General features: G+C 39.5%; 7 non-coding genes across 7 annotated transcripts; all 7 read left to right on the forward strand.

Annotated features, from left to right (window-relative positions):
• The first annotated feature begins 1,191 nt into the window (after positions 1-1,191).
• Positions 1,192-1,263, forward strand: TRNAP-CGG (transfer RNA proline (anticodon CGG)). Its single transcript has one exon. It is a non-coding gene; the product is annotated as a tRNA-Pro (tRNA).
• A 675-nt stretch (positions 1,264-1,938) lies between these two features.
• TRNAP-CGG (transfer RNA proline (anticodon CGG)) lies at positions 1,939-2,010 on the forward strand. Its single transcript has one exon. It is a non-coding gene; the product is annotated as a tRNA-Pro (tRNA).
• Positions 2,011-2,240: 230 nt separating this feature from the next.
• TRNAP-AGG (transfer RNA proline (anticodon AGG)) lies at positions 2,241-2,312 on the forward strand. Its single transcript has one exon. It is a non-coding gene; the product is annotated as a tRNA-Pro (tRNA).
• A 5,169-nt stretch (positions 2,313-7,481) lies between these two features.
• On the forward strand, positions 7,482-7,553 carry TRNAP-CGG (transfer RNA proline (anticodon CGG)). Its single transcript has one exon. It is a non-coding gene; the product is annotated as a tRNA-Pro (tRNA).
• A 231-nt stretch (positions 7,554-7,784) lies between these two features.
• TRNAP-AGG (transfer RNA proline (anticodon AGG)) lies at positions 7,785-7,856 on the forward strand. The gene has a single exon. It is a non-coding gene; the product is annotated as a tRNA-Pro (tRNA).
• A 678-nt stretch (positions 7,857-8,534) lies between these two features.
• On the forward strand, positions 8,535-8,606 carry TRNAP-AGG (transfer RNA proline (anticodon AGG)). Its single transcript has one exon. It is a non-coding gene; the product is annotated as a tRNA-Pro (tRNA).
• A 911-nt stretch (positions 8,607-9,517) lies between these two features.
• On the forward strand, positions 9,518-9,589 carry TRNAP-AGG (transfer RNA proline (anticodon AGG)). The gene has a single exon. It is a non-coding gene; the product is annotated as a tRNA-Pro (tRNA).
• Positions 9,590-19,595: the final 10,006 nt, after the last annotated feature.

Here is a 19,595-nt window from a genome sequence, read left to right on the forward strand (position 1 = left end):
TCGTTTTTTGTATCGTGAATATTTTATCAATTAAGGCTGTATTGCAATTACCCCAGGTCAGTATTCCATAATTCATATGGGATAAAACAAGTGTGCAATATAATGTTTTTAAAATGTGATCAGGGAAAAAATATTTTAGTTTATTCAGAATGCCAGTGTTTCGAGAAGATATCTTACATATATAATCAATTTGGCATTTCCATGATAATTCATGATCAATGTAAAGACCGAGAAATTTGGTAGAATCAACTTGTTGCAAATTAACATTGTTTATAATTACACGGTCCGGCAAAGAATTCAAAGAGTTGCTGAAAAGCATAACATTTGTTTTGTTTACATTGAGTGACAACTTGTTTGCTTGAATCCATGTCTGAACAGACTGCAATTCCCTATTTAAAATGGTAAGTAGTGAATTAGGGTTACGGTGTGACAAAAAAAAGGTTAGAGTTATCCGCGAAAAAAAAAATCACGACCAAGAACAAAAGAGAGAAAATGAAAGAAAAGGAAGAGAAAATGGTGAAATATGATATGTTTTTTGAACATTTTGTCAAAATCTATCACAAAATGTGATTTTTGTAATAAAAATGTTGAAATTTTGCCCGATACGCCATATCTGCCCCTTCATAATTTTTGGCTAATTTTACGCCTCTGCACGGTATGTACACGGCTAATTTTTAGCTGGTGGGTGTTTCATAAAGCTGTGCGTAAGTTGAGCGACTTTAAGAACGACTGGTGATCCTTTCTTGTGGTAAATGTTCATTGGCGGCAATGGTTTAGCGCGTAAGAATGGTTCACCAGTCGTTCTTAAAGTCGCTCTTAACTTACGAACAGCTTTATGAAACGGTACCCGAGTTTGCTTCCAAGTGAAATATACAAGGGTTTGCACCAGCGCACTTTGATTGGGGAGGAATAATCTAGATTTGTATTTTTTTTTAAAGGAAGAAGAAACATGCATTCATATGATTAATTCAATAGTTATAAACTATGCCATTTCAGTATTTTCCTCTTTCGTGTTTCTTTCTCTTATTCTTATTTTCCGCTCCCCCTTCTCTGACTTTCCCCTTATTTCCTAATCAGTTGAAAAACTGCTTGGTGGTCACCCCTGTCCGAACCTGGCTCCGCCCTGAAAAATCTCTGTGAACTTGTAATCAAGGTTTACAAAATATATCGTAATACGTCTATGCACCAACTGGCTTGTTGGTCTAGTGGTATGATTCTCGCTTCGGGTGCGAGAGGTCCCGGGTTCGACTCCCGGACAAGCCCCTTTTTTATGGCCTATTTTGTTTTTAGTCATACATAATTTTCGTATATGCAACCCTCAACGAAAAGAAAATGAATGCAATCACCACAGCTATATAATCAAGCAGCTCCTTTCATTTTTTTTGTCTATAAAGAAACATTTATTTTGGAAGCGTCGTGGTGTAGCAGTTAAGCCTCTCGCCTTCTAATCAGAGGGTCGTGCGTTCGAATCCCACCGCGGCCTCGCATCATTTGGCAAGGCGTCAATCCACTTTTTGCCACTCTGCACCCAGAAGTTAAATCGACACCCTGTAGAATGCGAAAGCCTATGAAGTATTTGTAGCAAATGAATTTTGGAACTCTTATTGAAATGTTTCCCAGGGAGTGGAGAAAGTGCATACATTGAGCGCGGACATGCCAGGATCCGAATATCGGGATAGCAATACATGTACAAAGCGCTAAGAAACTTATTGTATAAAGCTTTAGATCTATATAAATGTGACTATTGTTAATATATTATTATTCAAACTTGCCTTGAAAAAAAAAAAACATGTGCTTGACAAATAGGAAAAGGGTCTGCATTCAGTTGCCAATCTCTTCGTATCGTCATAAGCGAAACAAATTGAATACTTTGAAGTTTAGATAATATGATTCGAATCAATGTTAACGAGTAATCATAGTAATCCGCTGACAACGTCTGGCTTGTTGGTCTAGTGGTATGATTCTCGCTTCGGGTGCGAGAGGTCCCGGGTTCGATTCCCGGTGAAGCCCCTTTTTATGAAATACTTTTGTGCAGTCGTACTACATTTACTTTTATAATTATGCACACACCTTCTCTCACTTGTCATTTTTTTTCGATAAATAACATTAATTTTGTCTTTAGAGTATAAAAAGTATCTTTACTTGAAAATAGAAAACAAATGCATTCAGGTGTCAATTTCTCTCTATCATAATACCCTAACAAAATAAATAGCTTTGAAGGTATACTTGGTTCATCTCGTGGCTTGTTGGTCTAGTGGCATGATTCTCGCTTAGGGTGCGAGAGGTCCCGGGTTCGACTCCCGGACAAGCCCCTTTTTTATGGCCTATTTCGTTTTTAGTCGTACAATATTTATGCAAAGTTTACACCAACAGCGCTTTGATGGCGCTTTAAAGCGGCGTGCAAAGCGGCGGCAAAGCGTAACAAAGCTTAATTAAAGCGTAAAGACCGTAATCGAGCATGAGAAAGCTTTGAGCAATTCGGGACATTCGGCAAGAGCGCCAAAACATTTTAAACTGTTTACAAATTTGAAGCGATCTGTCACGGATTGCGTAAAGCGGGGAGAGCGTATTAAAGCTTATCAAAGCGTCACAAAACTTAACAAAGTCGTAGGAAAGCTTAAAAGAGTTTAAGAGAGCTTGGTTCAAAGCGGTGACACTTTGTACGCTCCCACATATAAAATTGATTTTATTACTAATTTTTTAATTAGTAAGAAAATCAATTTGTAATAATTTGTAATAATCAATTTAACAAAAATTGCGTATTTTAAAGATCTTTTATCGCACATATCTAAATTTCAAATTCTGCCACTTGATTCCTTTACATTTTTACTCCTGATTTACAATAGTAGTATTATCTGATTTTCATGGGTAAAAAAAATCAATAAAGTCTGTATTTATATTTTTACAAGCAGATGAAATACACAACAACTACAATAATATCAATAATAATAATAACATCTTCACAAGTACACATAATACAAAAATTATTTCAAACTTATATTGAAAATAAACAGTGTGCATATGGGAGAATGTTCTTATTTCCAGACACAAAAGTCTTTATCTTCATCATCTGCTTCTGACGATATCTGAGCCACTCCTTTCTTAACTCAATCAGGAAGTACCACCCCAGCGAGTCTTTATTGCCAGTCAACAGCACCAACTGGAGAGACGAAGTATTCTCTGAGATGATCTCTCTGATGTCTGGCATCCACAGTGGCGAGGTTTCCCCTTGCATGTGGTTGCGGAACATCTTCTCAGTGAGGTCCATCTCTCCAGGTCCCTGTTGCGAAGTTGTGCTCCTCATCTTCGTGGTCCACCAAATCTCTGACGTTATCTACCTTCTGTTCCAGTGTTCCCAACAGGCAATGGAACTTGTTGGCCATGATGCCAAAGGCATTCTCCACCACTCATTTCCCCCTTGAGATCATGTAGTTGCAGATCCTCTGTTCATCTGTCATCCCTCTTCTAATGTATGGCTTCATCATGTAGCTCTTCAGGGCAAAAGCATCGTCACCCAGGATGAAGTAGGGAATATCAGGCTGATTTTCTCCAGGGAGAGGGCATGGTGGGGGCAGCCCTATGGACCCATCTTCTAGGCATTCGAAGAGCTCAGAGTCTGTGAATATCTGGGAGTCAGACATGTGTCCTTTACCTCCCAGCTCAATCCAGATAAACTTGTACTCTGCATCTACCAATGCCAGCAGTGGTACAGAGAAGAACCCCTTGTAGTTGTGGTAAAGACTGCCTGGCTGCCTGTTTGCTGGCTTCTTAATGGCTATGTGCTTTCCATCCAAGGCACCAATTGCATGAGGGATACCTGCTGGGCAAGGGTGCTCCATGCTTCAGGAGTGGTTGGTATGTTGAAGACTTCATCTTTATACGCCTCTACAATGGCCCTGCACACTCCTGGAATCAACTCTGATATGGTTGAGATACCACATCTGAAACCATATGCCAGTGATCTGTAATTGTCCCCAGTGGCCAGATGTCTCAAGGTGATTGCCAGTTTGAGGCCAGCTGACAAAGGGTGCCTGTAGTTAGTCTCTTGCTTCTGGATGACTGGTGCCACTCTCGCAAGGATCTCATCGGACACATCAGGGTTCACTCTAGTGAAGTTTGTGAAGGCAACAGGGTCCTCTAACCTCAGTTGTGTGTCCAAGAGGATAGTGTACTGGCCATATACTGCTGTCTTCTTTCTTCTGTGAGCCATGTCCTGGTCCAGCAGCACCTGATGAATGGTCTTCTCCCTCCTGCTGGTAGTTCAAACTCCTCTTGTCTTTGCTGCTCTTCCTCTCTCTCCTCTGCCTCGAGGGCTAGGATGTAGTTATATAGCAGGGAGACAAAGGTCATGTCTACATCATAATATGGTTCATACTCTGGTACATATTGATCTTCCATATCTTGTTCTTTTGCCAAAGATGCAATGATTTCGTGTATCTGCTGCATCTGTATATATACTCTGGATCAGAGGCGGGATGCAATCAGAATCTCGAATTTTGTAATTGCGTAACAGACCTTAACAGAGCCCATCAAAGCACAAGATAGCTTGATAATCGTATCAGAGCGTTATTTAAAGCGTGATAAGCGCATCAAAGCTTATCAAAGAGCAATAAAGCATATCAAAGCGTGATTTAAAGCGTAATAAATCCTGATCAATCGGCATCAAAGCGTGAGAAGCCGTAGCGATTCGGGAACTAATTTGTCGCCCAAAGCGGGAACGAACTTCGTATCAGAGCGTATCAGAGCTTATCAGAGCATAACATATCTGAGGAGATCGTGAAATTTTTTGAAAAGAAAACAAAAATGACGCCGGATTGATCGCCGATTTAAAGCGCGACATTCGCCGTTGGTGTGAACTTAGCATTACGTATACGTAACCATCAATAAAACAACATGAATGCAATCACCACAGCTATATAATCAAGGAGCTCCTTTCATTTTTTTTGTCTATAAAGAAACATTTGTTTTTTAAGCTTCTCGCCTTCTAATCAGAGGGTCGTGCGTTCGAATCCCACCGCGGCCTCGCATCATTTGGCAAGGCGTCAATCCACTTTTGGCCACTCTGCACCCAGATGTTAAATCGATACCCTGTAGAATGCGAAAGCCTATGAAGTATCCGTAGCAAATGAATCTTGGAACTCTTATTTAAATGTTTCCCAGGGAGTGGAGGAAGTGCATACATTGAGCGCGGGCATGCCAGGATCCGAAGACCGGGAGAGCAATACATGTACAAAGCGCTAAGAAACTTATTGTATGAGGCTTTAGATCTATATAAATGTAACTCTTGTTTATATACACTACTCAAAAAAAGTTAAGGACCACTTTTTAAAACGTACATAAAGATTTTATACAAGGTGTTTTATTTCTGGAAATACCTCAGTACAACTGTCCTAAATGTCCTTAAACACGCTGTAATCAATTTCACGCATGGGTGGTTTCAGTTGTTGCACAATGTCTCTCGCATCACTGCACATCCTGAAAAGTGGGCCCCGAGGGGTATCAGCTACCGACATGAAGTGGTAAAAACGAATGTCTGAGTGTCTTTCAGGCAGTTCAGTAACGAGTGTGACCACCTCCTGCAGCAATAACGGCTTCACAGCGCTGTCTCATGGAGCTGATGAGGCGATTGATGTCTCTGACGTCCAGTGCATCCCATGCAGCCTCCAGAGCCACACCCAGCTGCTGCAGTCCAAGTGGATGGGCTTCGAGCTGCTCGAGACTCCTCCCCATCATGTCCCAGACGTGCTCTATCGGGTTTAAGTCCGGGGACCTCGCTGGCCACTCCATACGCTCAATCCCCTGGCCCTCAAGGAACTCGGTCACCAACTTGCTGACAATAGCAATGCCAAGATACAGCTGTCCAGAATGCCATCAAACACAATGACATCAATTTCACACATGCAGTTCTTTCATGATGTCTCTGGCATCATTGCAGTGGGCCATAAGACAAGTGTCTTCCAAAGCATTTTCCGTCTTTAGTCTGTACAATCAACAACTTGCCTACAACAGCAATGCCAAGACACCACCTAAGTGAAACAGATGTAGCCAGAGCCCTAGGGATTCTGGAAGCTGGCCTCAGTCAGCGAAGAGTAGCCAGAATGATGGGCGTGTCACACAGTGTCATTAGCAGAGCAAATCAAAGACACCGAGAGACAGGGCTATACTCCGAGAGACCCCGCAGTGGCCGACCAGTTTCGACAACCCCTAGAGATGATCGCTACTTGACGAATCTCAGCCTCCGCAACCGCTTTCACAGTGCACGCCGCCTCAACAATGACTTCGCTGCAGCAACTGGAGTGATTGTTTCCACTCAAACAATCCGTAACCGACTTCACAGAGCCAATATGCATGCCAGACGGCCAGCTCAGTGTGTCCCACTCACCCCTGCTCACAGAAGAATTCGTCTCAACTGGGCCCGGGAGCATGTCAGATGGACCAGACAGCAATGGCGTAGAGTTCTGTTCACAGATGAGAGCAGATTTTCCCTTGACCACAATGATGGACGTTCGAGAGTCTGGAGGCGACCAGGAGAGAGATTTGCAGACCCCTGTATTGCAGAACATGACCGTTATGGGGGAGGCAGCGTCATGGTGTGGGGAGGCATCACCTACGCCAACCGTACTCGTCTCTATGTGGTCCCAGGGGGAGCAATGACAGGAGTGAGGTACAGGGATGAGGTCCTTGAACCTATAGTGGTGCCATTTGCAGAAAATGTGGGACAAAACATCATTTTCATGGATGACAATGCCCGTGCCCACCGAGCTAGGGTGGTGACCGAGTTCCTTGAGGGCCAGGGGATTGAGCGTATGGAGTGGCCAGCGAGGTCCCCGGACTTAAACCCGATAGAGCACGTCTGGGACATGATGGGGAGGAGTCTCGAGCAGCTCGAAGCCCATCCACTTGGACTGCAGCAGCTGGGTGTGGCTCTGGAGGCTGCATGGGATGCACTGGACGTCAGAGACATCAATCGCCTCATCAGCTCCATGAGACAGCGCTGTGAAGCCGTTATTGCTGCAGGAGGTGGTCACACTCGTTACTGAACTGCCTGAAAGACACTCAGACATTCGTTTTTACCACTTCATGTCGGTAGCTGATACCCCTCGGGGCCCACTTTTCAGGATGTGCAGTGATGCGAGAGACATTGTGCAACAACTGAAACCACCCATGCGTGAAATTGATTACAGCGTGTTTAAGGACATTTAGGACAGTTGTACTGAGGTATTTCCAGAAATAAAACACCTTGTATAAAATCTTTATGTACGTTTTAAAAAGTGGTCCTTAACTTTTTTTGAGTAGTGTATTATCATTCAAACTTGCCTTGAAAAAAACAAAACATTTGCTTGACAAATAGGAAAAGGGTCTGCATTCAGTTGCCAATCTCTTCGTATCGTCATAAGCGAAACATATTGGAATACTTTGAAGTTGAGATGTGATTCGAATCAAGGTTTACGAGTAATCATAGTAATCCGCTGACAACGTCTGGCTTGTTGGTCTAGTGGTATGATTCTCGCTTCGGGTGCGAGAGGTCCCGGGTTCGACTCCCGGACAAGCCCCTTTTTATGAAATACTTTTGTGCAGACATACTACATTTACTTTTATAATAATGCACACACCTTCTCTCACTCGTCATTTTTTTTCGATGAATAACATTAATTTTGTCTTTAGAGTACAAAAAGTTTCTTTACTTGAAAAATAGAAAACAAATGCATTCAGTTGTCAATTTCTCTCTATCATAATACCCTAACAAAATAAATAGCTTTGAAGGTACATTTGGTTCATCTTGTGGCTTGTTGGTCTAGTGGCATGATTCACGCTTAGGGTGCGAGAGGTCCCGGGTTCGACTCCCGGACAAGCCCCGGATCTATTTTTTTTTATTTCAAATTTAAATCTGAAGAAAACCGAAGAGCTTGATCAGTTAAGAGTGAGCATTAGGGGAAGATGTTCATTTTTGTGATTTTTTTCTTTCTTTTTAAGATTACAACCATCGTCTCATTTTTACAACAGTTTTTTTTGTCTTCAGTGTAAAAATGAGGACAAACAATTTCGATTCAATTTTTCAAGGCGGAAGGGGTGCACAAAATCACAGTCGGACACACACATAGACACCAAGTGGAAATGGTGATGTGTACAGTAGCATCATGAACCTACATTGTAAAAAAAATGACATTATTTCGAACAACGGCAGTTGGAATAGATGTATGATTCTCGCTTAGTGTGCGAGAGGTCCCGGGTTCGACTCCCGGATAAGCCCATTTTTATTGAATATTTCAGTCCAGTCCTAGTAGGCCTACATGTACTTATATGTGCCAAAAAATCAATAGAATAATACAATCATCTTAATTTCAAACAACTCCTTCTCTCACTTCTCTTATTTTTTTCTCGAAAAATAGCATTAATCCTGCGTTTAAAAAAATATGAAAATTTGTACTTAACAAATAGGATAATAATTATTTTGCATTCAGTTGCTATTCTCTTTCTATCATCATAAGCAAAACAAGATGAAAAACTGTGAAGTTGATGGTGACAGGTGTAGCGGCTTGTTGGTCTAGTGGTATGATTCTCGCTTAGGGTGCGAGAGGTCCCGGGTTCGACTCCCGGACAAGCCCCATGATCTATTTTTTTCGAATTTAGATATGAAGAAACCGAAGAGCTTGATCGGTTAAGAGTGAGCAAGGGGAGGATCTTTATTTTTCATAAATTTATTTTGTTTATGATTGAAACCAACATCTCAAGATTTTATTTTTGCATTCATATTTTCTTATTCAGTGTGTCAATGAGGAGAAACAATTTTTACTCTCTTTTTTTTAGGGGAAGGGTGCACGAAATTACAGTTTGACATCGGAATATGCATCAAGTGGAAATGGTGGTAGCCTCAATATGTCAACAGTAAAAGTTCTTAGTATTTCATAAAACGGCGTGCACAGTGGTCTAGTGGTATGATTCTCGCTTATAGGGAGCGAGAGGTCCCGGGATCGACTCCCGGACAAGCCCCAACCTTCTGTGCTGCCACTATACTTTTATTGTTCATTGTTCTATAAAAGATGTCAATATCCCCCCCCCCCCCCCCCGAGATGGAGATTGGTTTGTTTTCCAATCTGACAGCAAATCATCACCGACCCTTTTTTGCTCTCCTAATCAAATTGGAACCCAATTTAACCGTGGCCCCATTTTAGGTCCATGATTAAACCAGTATAGAATGATCATTATAAATTTATATTATTCATTGCATCTTTATATACCTGTGTAGTCTCCGAAATAATCAACTGCGCTTTTTAAGATTTTGAGCGCCTTATTTGTGGTTGATGTTTTTCAAACTATCAAAATTTTCAATCCTCTAGCCATGCAAATCATTTTTTAATTCAATGTGAAACAAATTTTAACAAACAATTCATTCAAACCCCCAAAATAGGACCAATTTCTACATCGTTTCCTTCCTCTAGCTTTCTGATAAGATCACGTTCACCATTTTTCTAACAGTTTGCCTATATGAATTATATACTCAACCTAATTCAAGAATGGCTTGTTGGTCTAGTGGCATGATTCTCGCTTAGGGTGCGAGAGGTCCCGGGTTCGACTCCCGGACAAGCCCCATTCAATTTTATTTTGACGTCCAGGACTTAAGAAATGCAGTGATCCTGGTAGAAAGTAATCGAATAACGGGAAAGTGTCCCTCATGAGCGGTTAATACCTTGTAAACAACATTTCAAACAACATTTTCGGGAGAACGCTCACCCTGAGTGGTGAAAACACCCCTCCTCCCATTAATATGACTTGACTGCCCCACCCCCTCCTTTACCTCGCCTCCTTGATAAATCCTGAGTTTATACCTGATTACCAAATAATTCTTAATTCTTTTTTCATAACCCAAGCCCGAATTTTTAATTTTGCGACAACATGCATTATCTCCCATTTGCACCTTTTAACCACGAAATATCGTTACTGCATTTCAATTTTCTTCGATCATCATTAAGCGACCGCTATCTAGTAGTTCATCCTCGTTTTGTTGATTCGTACATTAAAAATATCTGAATTTCTAATAATCAGTAGAGCTAAGTTTACAATTTCAAATTAAAGTCTATTGCTATGAAATCCGTATCAAGATAGAGCTCTGCCCGCGGAATGCACCATCAAGAAAATAAAAGAAACTTCCGGTTGATATTGAATTTGCAATCCACACTCCGGTATCAACTGTAAATAGTATGTTTAAAAATAACTTTCTACTCTAACAAACATGAAATGTTATTTATTTTTCGGGAATTGAAGTAAAAAACGTGATAAAACAGGCGACTTTTTTATCAGGACCATTATATAAAATAGCTGCTGTTGAATAGTCTGCAGGCACAGAACAGGATTGAAACTTTGATCAACAAGTGTGTCTCCATGCAAAGACTAGCACATACAAAACTTGCTGTTTCTATTCAGGGCGAGAGGGCCTTCAGTACACAAAGCATGAGTAGGCTGCAATTCAGGCCCTTAACTCGAGTGAAGGGTTTGAACAGCAGACTAGCTGCTGATCATTTTTTTTTATCTTGTATGAATGAGAATGAATGACTAAATGAATAAATAAATAAATGAATAATTGAATAAGTAAATAAATATGTATATATGCAAATGTGTGTATACATATATATATAGGTGTGTGTGGGAGGGTGTGTGTGTGTGAGGGTGGGTGAGGGTGTAGGTGTGTTAATAATAGAGGGAGATCCTTACCACAATGATTGAAAACCTTCCAAAGTAACTTCCATCAGGGGCGGATCCAGGATGTTTCAAAAGGGGGAGGGAACATTTTCCCGATGAAAATTTGACAAGCAAAAAAAAAAAAAAACCCAAAAAGGTCATTACTTTCAAAAGGGGGGGGGGGCACACTTGGGTAAAAACGGTATATTTACATTACAAACTTTGATTATGGCTCTCAAAAGGGAGGGGGGCACGGGCCGGTTGTGCCCCCCCCCCCCCCCGGATCCGCCACTGACTTCCATATATTTTCCGGATAGCTCACTTCAAAACTAAAGATATATTAACAGTAAAATGTATATTTGTTATATAGCCCGGTTCTACACCCCCCTTATATTCATAATCATAGGTCTCAACTAGTTGATGTATGCTCTTTTAATACACTACGCCCACAAAATGCTGCACTCCTCCTATCCGAATTTAGCCAAAATGTCAATTTCAGGATTATATTTTGAGTGGTCCGTACTCGAATTTTTTATTATTATTTTCTGATCATTTTCTCAATGAAAGAAAAAGAAAACTGAGAAATATAATTTAGGGCCCAGTAAAGCTTTAAATCTGTGGAATAATTACCCGCCAAGATACATGTAGTATGCAAACCGGAAATGAGAAACTGATCGCCAAATGAACTGTATATTTCCCCTGCGATATCAATTTTAGGATCTCGATATGTTTCTTAAACTGTTAAACCGAGTGACCTAAATATTAAAGAATCATCTCAAAGACATTTTGGACGATTTCGATTGCGGCTGAAACTACTTAGTGATTATGGTACATGTTTCCTCGGGGTATTTTTTTTTCTGAGGTACGGAGTAAATGATTGCAACATTTCATAGCGTGTGCAACGAATTATAACCAGCTTCGGATTTGCCGACCTGATTTTATGTTGATCGAACTAAAGATGCTGTAATCATTGGCGTAAATCCCGGGGGGGGGGGAGGTGGGGGATATATCCCCCCACTTTTTGGAGAGGGGGGGGGGATGGCGTGTACAAATATCCCGCCCACTTTTTAAGAAAGAAAATATATTTTAATTAATCCGTTAGTAAAATCTTTGAATATCTGTCATAAACAACCATCATATTATTTTAGAATTTCTATTTGAAAATGCGATTGAAAAACCAAAAAAGTGGTTATTTTTGGCTTGCTCGCTTTGCTCGCTCATATTTTAGAATTTCTGTTAGAAAAATTCGATTAAAGACTAGAAAAAAACATTGTTATTTTTGGCTCACTCGCTTCGCTCGCTCGCAAAATAAATATTAAAATGTGTGTAAGGGGGTCTGTGGGGGTCAGTGAGAGTGTGTGCTTATACCTAAGTGTGAGATCGACAGAAAAAAAATCGTCAAACAAGTCAATCATCCCCCACTCTTCAGAGTGGATTTACGCCGGTGGCTGTAATGCGCATGCGCGATGCATTAACTGCTGGCCCAACCATTTCATAGAATACCGTTATTGGGGGGGGGGGTATTTCGTTGGTTATTTGACCCAAGGATTACCAGAAACTAATAACGATCGTTGAATCGTTTTAATTTGTAGGAATGCGTGGTATTTTTTCTACTCGTCTAGGAGAATATGTGAATATGTGTTTTATGTTATTTCATAATGATTTAGTCACAGTCTGGCGTGCTTATATTTGTCAAAATGGCCAACCACCTGATTATGACAACTGCATTATGATTGTCTGCTTCTTCAAACATGTGTCAAAGCAGTGTGTTTGGAGCTAAAGCCGGGGTAATAAAAGACAGCGCTTTGTATCCCCAGGTAAAAGCGCTATACACAAACCATCTATCATTATTATAATTATTATTATTAGTAGTAGTAGTAGTAGTAGTAGTAGTAGTAGTAGTAGTAGTAGCAGTAGTAGCAGTAGTAGTAGTAGTAGTAGTAGTAGTAGTAGTAGTAGTAGTAGTAGTAGTAGTAGTAGCAGTAGTAGCAGTAGTAGTAGTAGTAGTAGTAGTAGGAGTATTAGTAGTAGTAGTAGTAGTAGTAGTAGTAGTAGTAGTAGTAGTAGTAGTATGTGTCAAATGTCTTTAACATTTCGCTATGGTGACTATTTAATCTAGGGACCCTAAATTTCGACCAGTTTAAGTTTTCCACGAAGGATACGATAGAGAGATGTAATGAATATATTGTCGGTGTTGTAGCTCTACATCACATTTGCACCATAAGAGGGGGGGGGTCCCAAGAAACATCATTACCGACACTCTTTTATCGTGTTTATTCGCGTCTGTAATTTAGCAACCTTCTAATGCAGTTTAGCCCTTTATTATTTTATAAGCACTTCTTTTTTTAACATATGAGAAGACATTCGAATATATTATGTAGGGATTAAAAGAAAATTAGGGAATTACAAAAAAAAGTGCACACCTAGTTACCAAGAATGCATATATCATTTCCATTTATTTGAATGCAGGAAAAAAACTAATTGTCCCTTAAATGCCTCGCTCACTGCCGCGGCCAGGGATCGAACCCCGGACTATCTTTGTATAGTCAGGCGTCTCAGACCCCTCAGCCACGGGACCTCCACAAACGGGAAGATGACAACAGATGGATTTATCTCCTTGGGCAACAGTATCGAACCGTGACGCAAGATAATTGAAGATAAACTTCAATTATATCACGTCTTAGTATAGATATTTATGGTTAAGCTTTATATAGAATTCCCCATTTTTCCATGAACCAAAGAATACCAAGTCATATAAATGTTTATATATATATATACTAATTATGTACTCAAGAGGAGTTAGTATTTCCTGCGATATACATTACCGTTGATCATCACTAATCATGTATAGATTTGGTTTTCTTCATTTCACCTACTAAAGAACATGTTCCTTGTAAAGTCCCCTGTATGAACACATGGGCTGGATTAGGTGTCTAGTATTAAGCCGTGAATTTCTTGAAATATATATAAGAGAACATTTCAATCCACACCACGAAGGGGGTATTTTTTCTTCTTTATGTTCTTTTACTGTGACCTATATTCTTCAAATGAGAGATATGTAGAGAGTTTTAAAGACATGACAAAGAGTGCCAACTATAGTTTCGTAAAACAAAAGATTAATACAGTCAACTGGTCATATGATCTTAGTTTTGTCGAGTATTTGTTTCTCAGTTGATTGTTTTTTTTTTTCAATCTTAGTGATGTCTTTTAATCACGATAAGATACGATAGGACTGGAATATAAATGATAAAGGTAAAAATCGTTCAGATGTCTACAAATAAATCACATGCGCAACATGGATGAAGAAACGAAACCAATTTGATAAAGATTTTATTTTTTCTTCTCACAACACTATACTGATATTTCAAAATGGTAGCTATTGTTTTTTTTAAGTAATTGCATAACGTATGTATATATAATTGAATCAAATTATTTTATAATCGGTAGAGTGTATACTTGAGTAGAAAAGTCTACTCAATAGAACATAATTATGCAAACGCATCATTACAACGCATTTTTTTTAAATATGGATAGGTTACTTTTGCATATAGCGGTCAATGGCACATACAGTTCTGTAGTTAGGTAGCTGGCGGCTGAATTTAGGGTTAGGGTTAGGGTTGATCCTTGATAGATTTTATCGTCTAATAGTAATAACTTCATTTCAAGCCATGCTTTACTTCAACTATAATTTCTTATACACTATCTTATTTAAGGGACTCTGCGTTTCAAACATCTTTTTTTAAGCTTTATTAGTCATTTTTTCCTTGCAATGTATTCCTATCTGCCAATATAACTTGTTGTCAATGCGAGTAGTATAGTTTATATGGTGAAATCAAACAAACAGACAAAAACGGAAACAAAGTTCACCCACCCCCCCCCCTCACTCACACACACATGCACCCTTCCTGTCTTTATTTTTTGTATTACGACCGAAAAAAAATGGTTCCATGCGCTTCACACCACTCCCGACAAAATAACATAATAAACGAGTATGCATTTTTTAAAATCAAGTATTGTTCACGTGGTTTTCTTCAACATGCGCAAGACATTAAAAAAATATATTAATCATTTTAAGTTGAAGCCCCCTTACGGCTGCTAACCCCAATACCTATCCTCTTCTTGGCGACATACTGGTGAACCACCATGCGGGGGATCTATTTCTGATCCTCCGTCGTCCTGAGGGATCAAGGATTCGTGACTTTCTTCAGGTTTTGGATCTTTCCAGGGCGATTGGAACTCTTTGATTGACCTTAAACTGTGTAAATTGGAGCACGATGTTGGCGGGTTCAGCTGGCGGTGTCATGCTATGGTTGGCGGCTGCATAATGTTTGACTTGCAGCGCCACCAGCGATTAGACAACGCTGTTGAAACAAAATGAGTAACCGTTTTATTCTTATTATTTTGCGATGATTCTGAGGAATGTGTATTCTTTTTTTTAAATCACATAAGGGTAAGGACATGAAATCTTGAAAATGAAAAAAAGTAAACAAGATATCCCGATGAGAATAACTGATATAAAATTGTTGTTAAAACAAACCCTCCTCGTCGTTCTCCTCCTCCTCACAACTGCTGTAACTTGAATATTTTGCAAAATGCGCTTGCGCAGAAAAATTATTCCAGCTGGTTTTTCCCAGCCCCATAGCATTATTTTTGGCCAGATAAACGCAATTTATTGCTAACTGTTACCATTTCCAGCATAAATAAAGATGAAAAGCTGTGGTATCATCTGACAAAAATTGCATTTCCTTTCATAGCACACACTGTTTTCATTGAAGCCCCAATGTTCCACTTTTGCCCCTCGTTCTGTATATAACCCTGAAAACTCAGGGAAATTCTGTTTTTTTTAAACATATTTAACAAACTATTCTTGTGTAAATATTTTAAGGTATTAGAACAGTCCCTTTAATCTTGATTTCTGTCGTTAGCATTGACCTTATTCGATTGGAATCGTTGCTAAACAACCTCCTGTAATTTGCAGTGATAGGATTCTAATTTGGAGCGGATCAAAACGCTTTATTTGCCGGTCAAAACAGGGACCAGCCCGCCTTGTCTGTCTGTGTCCTAACCGCCACTGGAGAGATCCTACTAATGGTGGATTCCATTTCTTTCTAAAATAAAGGAAACGATAATTGAATCGGTATTCGCGTCATTGCCTGTTTTTGCTACCGTCACACCGACGAAACCGATTCTAAACCGACCGATAGTATGTCATTGGTAATAATGTAATAACATTAGGTTTGTCTGGAGTCGGTTTCTTTGATGTAACTGCAACCGAAACCGATTCCAAACCGACCGATATGTCATTGTTAATAACGTAATAACTTTGGTCTGTCTGGAGTCCGTTTCTTTGGTGTGACTGCAACCGAAACCGATTCCAAACCGGCCGATATGTCATTGTAAATAACGTAGTAACTTTGGTTTGTCTGGAGTCGGTTTCTTTGGTGTAACTGCAGCCGAAACCGATTCCAAACCGACCGATATGTCATTGTTAATAACGTAATAACTTTGGTTTGTCTAGAGTCTGTTTCTTTGGTGTAACTGCAACCGAAACCGATTCCAAACCGACCGATATGTCATTGTTAATAACGTAATAACTTTGGTTTGTCTGGAGTCTGTTTCTTTGGTGTAACTGCAACCGAAACCGATTCCAAACCGACCGATATGTCATTGTTAATAACGTAATAACTTTGGTCTGTCTGGAGTCCGTTTCTTTGGTGTGACTGAAACCGAAACCGACTCCAAACCGACCGATAGTATATCAGTGCAAATAACGTAATAGCTTTGGTCGGTTTTGGAGTCGGTTTCGTCGGTGCAACTGTATCACAATGCTTTACAGTCAAACAGCCGTAACGGACTTTGACAAACAGACAGATTGTACACTGTAAAAATGATGTGCTAATTTAGCACTTACAGTGCTTGTATAGTGACTGCACTACGAGTGCTGCTTTTCTAGTTTAAATTTGAACTTGAGAATCAGGACTCGTAGTGCAGTCACTATACAAGCACTCTTAAGTGCTAAATTAGCACTTCATTTTTTACAGTGGTCATTGGAAATAATGCAATATCTTTGGTCGGTTTGACGTAGGCATTGCCGGTGGGACTGTGACCACATGGCTGTATATATCCTGTATCGAGACAGAGATGGATGAGGAGGGATGGAGCCATAGATGCATGTTAATATGACTACAGGTATATGATAATAATCGCAGCAATAGTCGTAATTGTCATCATAATCATCATGTACCGCCTCTACGCTTACTGTTCATTAAACGGTCTTCAGACTTAAGCCTTTAATTCGATCCGGATTCATCTCATGAGAATTCATCAAAACCCAATATATTAACAACTTTTATTTGATTTTTTTTTAACAACCATATTATTCAGCAGATGGATAGTCCTTCCTACTTTTTGTCGCCATTATTAGGGGAAAACACTGTAATAGATCTTACCAGTCAACCACAAAGTCGCCATATCGAATACAGAATTGATCAAATGTTCTCGTGGAGGACATGCGTGCACGCAGCCAAATGAATTTGAACTCCGCGTGTTGATATTGTTGGTGATCTTATACATAAAAAACCTAGACCCCCCCTTTTCCACACGATTATGATTTTGGACTACAAATGCCAAGGTGTGTGGGTGAATCATGGCCCCCATTGTGCCCATTATCTCCCTTTTCTCTAATCTATTTTTTTGTTCGCATTGGAAGATTTTGCCGCGCCCCTAAGCCATTTAAACTGAGTCACCACTATTTATATGGACGTCAGTGGCGAAATAGGCCCCGGCCTAACAATAAGGGTTATTCAAACATAGGTGTGGGATAACATTTCAAAGAAGTCGCGAGCGACCGAAAAAAAAATGACCTTTCAAAAATGAAATCAAATGCTGTGACAGATTTGCACATAACATCAAGGGTTCCATCATATTGTATCGCATTTTCCTCCCCTTTCTCCTTTTTTCTGGCGTTCGTGGAACTATTGACGGATCCACTGCCCCCCCCAAAAAAAAAAAAAAAAAAAAAAACGCCAATGATGTTAGGTAAACTATATAGGCTTGATTTCAACATGATCGTCTACGTACAAAATGGATGGTCCGTCCAGAAGCAGTCAACCAACCATCGTATTGACTCTGCCGATGCTTTGATTTTTAAGGTAAAGATACCCCCTCCCTCTTCCTAATGTATCTGATGACAGGCCCTATGTTTATCTCCGGTGAACATCTGTTTAAATTGGCCGTAAACCGTCGGCTGGGTGACTCATTACTTTGAATGTATTTTAGCAGACCAGTGATTGACATTTTGTTTTAAAAACGCCGATTTCCAACATCGCGTCCTCGTCCTCCCTCCTTTCACCGACTCCACATCTCTCTACATGCTTTATCTATATACTTATCGTTTACATCATTAATGTACACATACGTTTAGGAGTATACTCTCTTTTTTCATCGTAAGACGTTCAAACTTCTACCATGAAGTCGGAAAGGCCTTGTAACATCTATCTTATTTATTTCCTTTTTTTAAATTTTGCTTAGTTTCACTGATGGCTGATCAGAAGACCTAACTTACTATTTTGCATTTATTTTGTGTTTGATGATATGAAATATAAAACATTGTATGTTTTCCTCTTTATAATGTTTAAAAAATATTGATGCCAATTATAAAGGGAATCCTTATTGTCAACATTATAAAAAAAAAAACATTTACAATTGATAATAGAAATACACATTAGGTTGTTGATGAAATTATCAGCATATCGCTTGTACAATTGTACAATTACAAGACCAATCCAGTGCAAGGGCGCCGGAAGCGGGGGGCAGGGGGGCACTTGCCCCCCCCCCAAATAAAATTTTTGGGGGGCAAAACGAGATTTTGCCCCCCCCCCCAATGTGCCCCCCAAAAGTAGAAAACTGATAAATTATTTAAGGACAACATTAAAATTAATTTCTGCCTAAAAATTGTCATTTCCATTGTCAAAATGAAAAAAATTCGCAATTACATATCATGGTACTAAGCCTCGCGTCTTTTGACGAACATGTCCCTCTGTGAAACATACCTTTCATAAGCCCCTTTTCCATCTTATTACAGCGTGATAACGTTTAACCTTTTAATGAATACATTTCAGACTAAAACCGAATGGCAAATTGAAAGTTGTACACCAATGCATGCTGGCTGTGTCGGCTAACAAACGCGCGGTCGCCCAGAAACGCTCAGACCGGACCCGATATCACTAACGCGCGTTTACTCGAACGCTAGTCACTCGAGCAACTATTATGGAATCTATGTCATAGCTGTCAAGCCAAGAAACCATGCATAACATCTCGAGGTCGTCAATATCTCATATACTTGTTGCCTATGTAAGTCATCCCTGAAATTGTAAGTATAGATTAATAAAGATATAGATTTAAATTATGAAAACTTATTTCATTTTCAACTAAATATAAATTGAGTTAATACAATGAGAACAAGTTAGTGCCCTAAAGAAAATACCAAGGTCATTTCAACTCAATATAGACACGTTATCAGAAAATTACACTCAGAATAATTATGTGAAGAAGATTATAATTTATAATTTGTGAAAATGGTGAATGCCACTCGAAAGCAACTTAGAGATAATGTTTAATAAAATCATCTGTGAAAGTGTTTCCTTGATCCGAATCATATTATCCGAGATATGAATAAAAATGTAAATAAAGAATATAAAAGAAAAATAAGCGTTACAGTACTGCTCTACTATTTTCATAGCCCCGTATTTTCCTCGATTCCTTTTCATTGGCATGATTGGCAGGCGTTTTGTCTGATACTATTTCAGCTCATATGATATAGCACTTTTGTATTTTAGATTCCAAGACTCCTTCCCATTACCTGTTACTAATCAGATCGAGAGGCAGCTATGTTCTCTGGTTTATCCCATCTTTTGTTA

The sequence above is a fragment of the Lytechinus pictus genome, chromosome 14, assembly GCF_037042905.1.
Source record: "Lytechinus pictus isolate F3 Inbred chromosome 14, Lp3.0, whole genome shotgun sequence".
Taxonomy (NCBI): domain Eukaryota; kingdom Metazoa; phylum Echinodermata; class Echinoidea; order Temnopleuroida; family Toxopneustidae; genus Lytechinus; species Lytechinus pictus.